We start from the raw sequence: 9198 nt of genomic DNA on the forward strand, positions 1-9198 counted from the left end.
GAGTAACCCACTGTCTAGAACCCCACGAGCTGGGGACGAAGGGATCTTACCACTGTCAGTATGGTATAGATTTCTTGGTGGTCAGTCACTGGTATTAGCTTCCTCCGTGGAAGCCTGTTCAAAATAAACACTTTGGCAGGTTCCAGTCCAAATATAAGAGGAATCTTTATTTTCCCACAGCTACAGACAAAAACCAATGCAAAATAGATAAGACTAAATAATATTAAAAATCAAACAGTAAAAACTGGAAGAAAATAAAATGAAGTATTTATCATCATTTTCAAAGAAGGGGGTGATTTTTTTTTAAAGGCCTGTAAGTAAGGAGGAAAAATATCATAAAGGAAAAGACCAGCAGTTTTTACTGCATAAAAACAGAGAACTTTTATCCAATGGGGGAAAGAAACAACTCTTCATAGACAAAGTCAAATAGTAAACAACAATTAGGAAAGAATGTTTCTGCAAACTTAAAAAAAAATAAAAAGAAATCCTTGACAAATAGAGATCGTTAATTTGGCAAGGGGAACATTTTCACAGCACGCTCCTTGCCAGATTCTGGAATAAAATCCTCGATGAGCAAAAGGGATTGAAAAGGGATTAAAATATCCCTTTTCAAGTGCTCCCTGGGACTAACCTTGTACAAGTTACTTCATTGTTCTGTCCCTCAGTTTCTTTATCTGTAATATGGTGATGACAACAACAACAACAACAACAGGGGGCTAAAACAATAGTAATAATGCCTACCTCTTCTTTTTGTTGTCATTCCTGGGGCTTCAAGAACCAGGTGGTCTACAAATATTGCCCGTGCTTGTAAAAAGGACATCAAGAATTAGAAAGAGAAAAGGGAGCTACCACGGGTGACAGAGTGCAAGCATCGTGGCAATAACTGGAAGTGGGGTTCTGGCCTGGGGGCGTGTATCCGCTAGCTGCGTCTATGCCCCCGCATGAAGCCAGAGCTCTAGAACTTAGGGCGGTCAGCTGCCAGGGGACGCTTGACACCACTAGAGAATTCCTCCTTCCCTACTACGGTAGAGACAAAATCTGTTTTCTGTCACGCTCCCTTGTCAGATGTGGTCATGCCACCAAATTCAAGCCTCTAGAGTGCGACAGGAAGTGACGTGTACCATTCTTGGGCAGGCACTCATCACATCCGGTCGCAGTCTCCTTTCCTTTTCGACAGCTGGAAACTGCATATTTGGAGACTCCACTCAGACCATGCAGATAGTATGGGGTCCTCTGACAGGGCAGAGCCACTAGGTGGGGAAAGGTTAGGTCCCCGGGTACCCTGGGGAACAGAGCCACCTACCAGCTGGGAGCACATACCCTGGATGGTTTCATAAGCAAGAAACAATCTTCCATATTCATGCCCCTAAATGACTGGGACTTCTTACAGTTCGGCCTGCCTTGATACAGTAATATTGAGCTAAACCTGTTCCTAAATCACACCCACAGCCTTTCCTATAGAAAGCTCCTGGGCACTGCAGAGCAGCGGCCCTCGCAACAAATGGGAGGAGACAACGTCCACACATTGAAGGCTCTGTATATGATTCCAAGGCAGTTGCTAAAAGGGTTGGGCCCCAAATGCTTACCACTCTTGGCTTAAGAAAAAGATGGACAAGCTTTTTCTGTAAAAGGAGAGGTAGTAGGTACCGTACATGACTTTGCGGACTACAGAGTCTCCCTTGAAACTATTCATCTCTGCCCTTTTGTAGCACAAAGATTGCCTCAGGCAATAACTGAAAAATGGCCCTGACTGTGCTCCAGGAAGTCCTTATTCACAAGGACAGGGAGCCAGGTTATTTGGCTGCAGGCCACAGTTTGCTGATCCCTGGCCTGTAGGGGTCCCTAGAATTCCCACTGTTAGAGAATCAATTGTTTGGCTTATACCTAGCAAAGTTATTAAAATAGAAATGAGCAGTAAACCAAATTGTAAAAGGTTCCATTCTTGGGGCGCCTGGGTGGCTCAGTGGGTTAAAGCCTCTGCCTTCAGCTCAGGTCATGATCCCAGGATCCTGGGATCAAGCCCCGCATCAGACTGAGAGCCTGCTTCCCCGCCCCCCTCATAAAATCTTAAAAAAAAAAAAAAGACATTTCTAGAGAAAGTCATGATTGATTGATCGATTGGACACCATGGTCCAGATGCTGATCTACATGCTTTAAATACATGATATCCAATCATCACAGAAACTCCCAAGGCACCTTACAGAGGTGGAAATTGAGACTTATGAGAGGTAAGCAGTTTGTCTAAGATCACAAGGCTAGATGTGTCTAGATTCAAAGCCTCTATGCTCACCTTGCAGCCTCCTGGTTCAGAAACTGAAGGGCATGGGCAGAGATTTTGATGGAAAACTAGAGGCTGGGGGCTTCTGGGTGGCTCAGTCAGTTAAGTGCCTACCTTCGGCTCAGGTCATGATCCCCAGATCAAGCCCTGCGTTGGGCTCCTGATTCTCCCTCTCTGCCTGCTGGTCCCCCTGTTGGTGCTCTCTCTCTTTCAAATAAATAAACAAAATCTTAAAAAAAAAAAAAAAAAAAAAAAAAAGAAAAGAAAACTTGAGCCTGGCCAGGAGAGGAGGCTGCTTGGTTCTAGACCTTGAGGGATAGGTTTCTGTGGTCAAGAGCATCAGGAAGCAGAAGTTGGGCCGCTGCATGTCCTGAAAGGATCATACCATGAACCGCTGGCTGAATAGCCCAAGTGCAAACTGTTTTACTACAATGGGTAGCCTACAAAGAGCAGAAATGAGATTATTACACTTACTGAGCACCTACTATGTATCAGGCAACATTCCATATACTTTACATGGATTTACATGAATTCAACTGTGCAGTCTGCACGAGACCCCTTTGAAGTAAGTACTATTATCATCTCCATTTGAAGGCTCAGGAACCGAGGCACAGAGAGACCAAGTAACTTACCCAAGCTTTAGAGGTGGCAGAGCGAATGTTAACGGAAGGCCCCAAAGCTCATATCTTCATCCCCTTACTATAGTGCTCCCTGAAACAGGAAATAATAACATTCCATGTCCTGTAACTCTTCTCTCTCTCCCTCCCTCCCTCCCTTCTTTCCTTCCTTCCTTTTGAGAGAGACAGGGAGAGCGGGGGGGGGGGGTGGCGAGAGAGGGGGACGGGGCTCCTAAGCAGACTCCACGCCCAGCATGGAGCCTGTCTCGGGGCTCAATTCCACGACCCTGAGATCATGACCTGAGCCGAAATCCAGAGTCTGACACTTAACTGACTGAGCCACTCAGGCGCCCCCACTCCTACCTAGAATTGGCCTGGAGTCTTCATCACACTTGGGCAAATCTTGCTCTCATTTTTATGTCTCACAGATACAGAGGGCTAGGGGATGTTAAGTAAGAGGGAAGATGTCAAGAGCCAGTCTTGGAAATGAATGCTGCCTCTTTAAATTACTGGCTTAGGAATTACTTAATGTCCCTGCGAGTCCACTTTCTCAGCCAAAGAATAGGTTCCCACAAGTATATTAAGGTAACGCCATAAGCCCTGTGATACCTAGTAGGTAAGCAGGTAATACCTAACAGATAATACCTATTACGGCAACGCCTACAACCATGCCTGGAGCACAGGTACATGTTGCTCACGTGTCCGTGTCCTGCCCTCCTCCAGGATTCTAGTCCTGCATTCTGCCTACCCCAACATGAGCAGGAATTGCTGGTTGCATTCATTCTGCTGGGGAGATCTGAGCTGTCAGAGGTCCGCACTCTCCTTTCTTTTGTTACAAATTGCATCCTCTAGTGTCTGCCCCTCTTCTGAGAATCTCCGAGGACTTGGCTGGCTCCAGGGAGACAACAAGAACCATTTTTACTTGGCTAAGAGGAAAGCTGTGACACAATACAAGATCAACGACTTTTCCAGAAAAATTCGAGAGAAATTCCACATTTTCTTCCTTTCCCATAGTCCTTCCCAGTCTTTGAACTGCTCCCCCTAGAAACCAGATAGAAGCAGCTGGCAGTCAGGAAGCCCTGCACGGTCCACAGTGTCAAGCAGGAGCTGGCTGCACCCAGATTCTCAGTCGTCGCATCTTCTGAAAAACCCCCTCAGACTGCTCTCTGGAGGGACAGCAGTTTTAGGGCAGGAGTCCATTTTATTCTGAAGCAACTGCCAAGCACGAGGAGTGCCTAGCCCACGGCGCTGGACAGGAGTGAGTGACGTGCTGCCTCTGATTTACGTCTGTCCGTCCCTTTGAGAAAATGTTCATTGCTAGGTGATGTTAACCTCTTGTATCAGCCTCTATTTTTAGCCTCCGAGGGAGTGATGAATCAGGCTATAATCCAACAGTGTGCTTACAGGCACACTTAGGGCAAATTAAATTATGGTGCCTCAGACATCATCACATACATTTCTAAAGAATAGAGCCAGAATGTATTATAGCCTACATTTTTTTCTAAAGGACCTATTATATATCATAATGTCAAATATGACTCAAGTTTCCTCCAATTTTATTTTTATTTATTGATTTTTTTTATTAGATTTATTTGTTTATGGGAGAGAGAGAAAGAGAGCAAGCGAGCAAAGTGTAGAGATAGAGGGACAAAAAGAATCCCAAGCAGACTTCCCAATGAGTGAGGAGCTCACGCCAGGCTCCATATCAGGACCCCAAGATCATGACCTGACCTGAAATCAAGAATCAGATGCTTAACCTACTGAGCCACCCAGGTGCCCCAAGTTTCCTCCAATTTTCATCAAGCCTCACATGCCCATGCAGCTTATACCAAAAGCTGGAAATAGACATGATTTCTCTTGGATATTATTATGCGGTGAGCTCAGACACTTCTGGTAGAAACAATATTCTCAATCACCTACTCTATGACAGGTAGTGTCTTGGCACCAGGGAGACAACAGTGAACAAATGCAAGACAATATTCTTACCTTTGTGGAGCCAGTTTAGTGAGATCGATGTTATCCACATAATCAAATAAATAAATGATAAGGGTTTGAGTTTTAAATTATATTATTTGGTCTCTGATTCTATCTGTCTCCAACCATCTCTTAGCTCTGCTGTCTTCTACTTGGTTTCCTCTTCTAATGTCCTCTCCCTGTGTGACTAAGATGGCCACTTGCAGCGCCTGACTACTGTGGTGCTAATAGTGATGATCCCAGAGGAATGACTGTCCCTAAAACTCCAGCAAAGTTCCAGGGAAGATGCTGATTGGCTTGGCTGAGATCACATGCTCATTCCTACACTCCTATGGAGACTGGGAAAGGAATAATCTGATTGGCCAGCCCAGGTCACGTGTGTACTAGCTAGGCGAGGAAGGGAGGGGCAGTGTCAGTCTTTCCATAGGTCAGGGACCCTATGGTGGAGCAGGATTCCTGAGGCATAGGAGAAGGTGGTTTCCTCCATGAAAAAATGATGGGCTAATCAATGTTTGTCTGCCAAAATGTCAGAGGGGTGACATTTAAAGTCAGTCGGGTAAAAGAAGAGAAGTAGCATTGTAAGTTATCCTTTTTCTGTGTTCCATCTGGCTCCTCTGGGGGCCAGAGACTGAGGCATACAGCATGTTGGAGAGAGAGGTTTTCAGAACCACACAGGCATGGACTCCAGTCCTGCCTCCCTCACGTCTTACCTTAGACAAGTCGTCTACCTTATCGGGATAATTAGGGATAATAATTCCACCTCTTTGGGGCTGTTGGGGAGATAAAATGAAAACAAAGGAGTGCAGTGCTGGGAGAACTGAAGGTGCTTGGTGGATATGGGTATTTAGAGATCTCCCCAAGGGATCGTGTTGTATAACAAATATTGTAGACAGGCTCCTAACCTGTGGGGTGGAGGGAAGGATGGTGTTCGGAGACAAAAGGAAGAAAAAATATATAAACAAATTAATAAGCATAGTCATATTCTGAAAAGTGTTCTGATGGAAATAAACAAGAAAACCACCAACAAAAAAATCAGATAATGAGTGGAAGCCTCCTTTAGATAGGATAGACCAGGATGGACTCCCTAAAATGATGACATGTGAACTGAGTACTGAAGGCAGAGAGATTATTAGACAAAAAGCTTGGGAGGGGGTTCTAGATAGAGAAAATAGCAAGGGCAAAAGCCCTGAGTCAGGAAAGGGATGGGCATGTTCAAGGAAGAGAGGGAAGACTAGTGGTTGGAATGGTGAGATTAAAGAGGTAAGTAGGAAACAGATCAGAAAAGGGCTTCCAAGCCTTAGTAAGAGTGTAAGAGTGTCAAGTTCCATGCTCAATGATATACCTGGTTAAAATTCTAGTAAGATTAATAGAATTATCAGGTATAGAATACAATGGAAAAGGGCATGTGAAGGGAGACCAGCTAGGAGACCATTGCTGTCTGTGATAGACAGTGGGGATGTAGCTTAAGGCAGTGGAAGTGGAGACGGGAGAAATGCATGGATTAGAGATATGTTTTGGTTGTAGGACCAGGAAGTCCCCAGGATGAATTTGTTATGTGGGAGAGGAGGAAAAGGGAGCAATTAAAGATAAATCTTGATTCTGAGGTTTGAGCAACTACTTGGGTGAATGTGGGACCATTCACCCAATGGAGAAGCCTTGTGAAGAAACAAGGTACTGAGGTACTGAGTTTGAGGAGCCTACAGGGACCAAGTGGCCGGGGATTAGGCAGTCATATGATCAAGGCTGGGTCTCAAGGGAGAGGCCAGGGCTGGGGTACAAAGTGTAAATCGTGGGACTAGAGGAGATCATCAGGAAAGATGGGACATAAGAGAAGGGGGAAAGCCCCACCCTTGAGGCTCTCCTGCATGAGACTTGAGACTCACAGAGGAAGAATCAGCCAGGAAGAGAAGCCATGACCCAGGAGGGGAATGAGAAGAGTCGAGGTGATAGAGAGCAAGGGAGAAAAATATTTCAAAAGAAGGAAGCGGTCAGCTCTGAGAAGAGCTATGAGAGATTAGTAAAATGGGGACAAGGACACGAGCTCTACATTTTTCTGAGGAAAAAAAAAAAAAAAACTACCCTTTACAGCAGTGCTCGCAGACTGATCTCTTTCTCTAAAACAGATCTGATAATGTTACTCCCTTCATTACAAAATTCAGTGGCTCACCACCAACTCCTTAACAAGGCATATTGGTCTGCTTCTTTCCAGCTTGGCCTCCATCTGCTCTCATTCCCCACTCCTTCGCCCCGGCTTCCTCTGAGAGCAACCATGGCTGGTCCTGTATCTCTTAGCAACACCGCTCTCCGGGTCTGTGCAATTTCTCGGACCTGCATTGCCCTTCTTCTGACGGATGCTGCCCCCTGACCCATCCTGATTCTACCTCCAGACCATGTGGTTTGAGCCATTCTCTAGGATCTCACAAATCCCCTGCTTGGATCTCTAATACAGCACTCCTCAGGTTGCATTAGAATTGTTTCCCACCTGAGGCACCTGGGTGGCCTAATCGGTTCAGCATCTACCTTTGGCTCAGATCATCATCCCAGGATCCTGGGATGGAGTCCCACACTGGGCTCCCAGCTCAGTGGGGAGTCTGCTTCTCCCTTTGCCCCTCCCCTCCCCCTACTCCTCCCCTCCCTGTGTGTGGGTGTGCACTCTCTCTCTCAAATAAATAAAATCTTTAAAATTAAAAAAAAGAAAATAATTTTTTCTTGATTGTTCTCACCCATTAGACTATGAATTTCTTTATAGTTGGGACTGTGTTTTGTGCCTCCTTAGTGCCCAGCATAATATCTAATCTACAAGAGATGCTTACTGGATATTTGTTGAATAAATTTCCTAAAAACTAATATTTCAAATAGAAGTTCTAGCAATTCTTAAAGGAAAAGCAGAGTTAAAATGTATCTTTTGAACCTGAATATACATACAAATCCCCTCGCTCAAAAAATCGTCTTAAAAGGTACCAGGGCTCCTGGTTGTGGGCTGAATTGTGTCCCTCGCCCCTAAACCCCAAATATGTTGAAGTCCTAACTCCCAATACCTCAGAACAGGAACATATTTGGAAATAGTGTCTTTATAGAGGTAATCAAGTTAAAATGAGGCCCATAGGGTGAGTCCTGATCCAATATAACTGGAGTCCTTATAAAAAGACAGAGACAGATACACACAGAGAGAAGCCCTGTGAAGACAGGGTATCCATAAGCCCAGGACCTCCTGAGGCTACGAGAAGCTAGACGAGACCTAGAATGATTCCTTCCCCAGCACCTTCAGAGGGAGCGTGGCCTTGCTGACATCTTGATTTAGAACTTCTGGCCTCCAGAACCAGGAGACAACAGATTACTGTTGTTTCAAGCCACCCAGTTGGGGGTATTTTGTTATGGCGCCCCGGGAAATGAATACACTCCCCAACATGGAGAGAGCCCAAATTTGCTTTGTCACTTTGGCACTTCATAAACTTAGCTCTTTTGCTAAAGAGTTGAAGAATGAAAAAATCAGGAGGAAAAAAAACAAACCAAAGAGCACTCTCCTCAATTTTGCTAACAGGGAATTGAAGAGAAATCACCAAAGACGTCCTTTAATCAGGTTTAAATTAATCTACAAATTGTATTGATATTAAATTAACTCGATGCACTTTGATAATAATAATATATATACTCTAAAGAGTGGAAACTGATTATATTAATTTGAATGTCATATTTTATTCAGTAAAAGAAAGTCAAGTATTTTCTTCTGCTCATTTTATAAATTCGGATGTGTCTCATTATTAAATAAAATAGTGTATTAATTAAAAAGTTATGGGGCTGCCTGGCTGGCTGAGTCAGTGGAGAATGCAAGTCCTGATCTTGGGATTGTGAGTTGGAGCCCCACATTGGGTGTAGAGATTACTTAAAAATAAAATCTTCAAAAAAGTAAAAATAAACATTAAAAATAAAAAGTTATGGGGCGCCTGGGTGGCTTAGTGGGTTAAAGCCTCTGCTTTTGGCTCAGGTCATGATCCCAGGGTCCTGGGATCGAGCCCCACATCCGGCTCTCTGCTCAGCGGGGAGCCTGCTTCCCCCTCTCTCTCTGACTGCCTCTCTGCCTACTTGTGATCTCTCTCTGTCAAGTAAATAAATAAAATCTTAAAAAAAAATAAAAATAAAAAGTTACTTATAAAACGGTAAAGGTATGGATTGAAACAGAGAGATGGTGTGATGATTAGTTTGTATCAACTTGGGGCACCTGGGCGACTCAGTTGGTTAAATGGCTGACTCTTGATTTCAGCTCAGGTCATGATTTCAGGATCCTGGGATCGAGCCCCAAGTTGGACTCCGCACTCAGAGGGGAGTCTG

This window comes from Lutra lutra, chromosome 8 (genome assembly GCF_902655055.1).
Source record: "Lutra lutra chromosome 8, mLutLut1.2, whole genome shotgun sequence".
NCBI classification, from domain to species: Eukaryota; Metazoa; Chordata; class Mammalia; order Carnivora; family Mustelidae; genus Lutra; species Lutra lutra.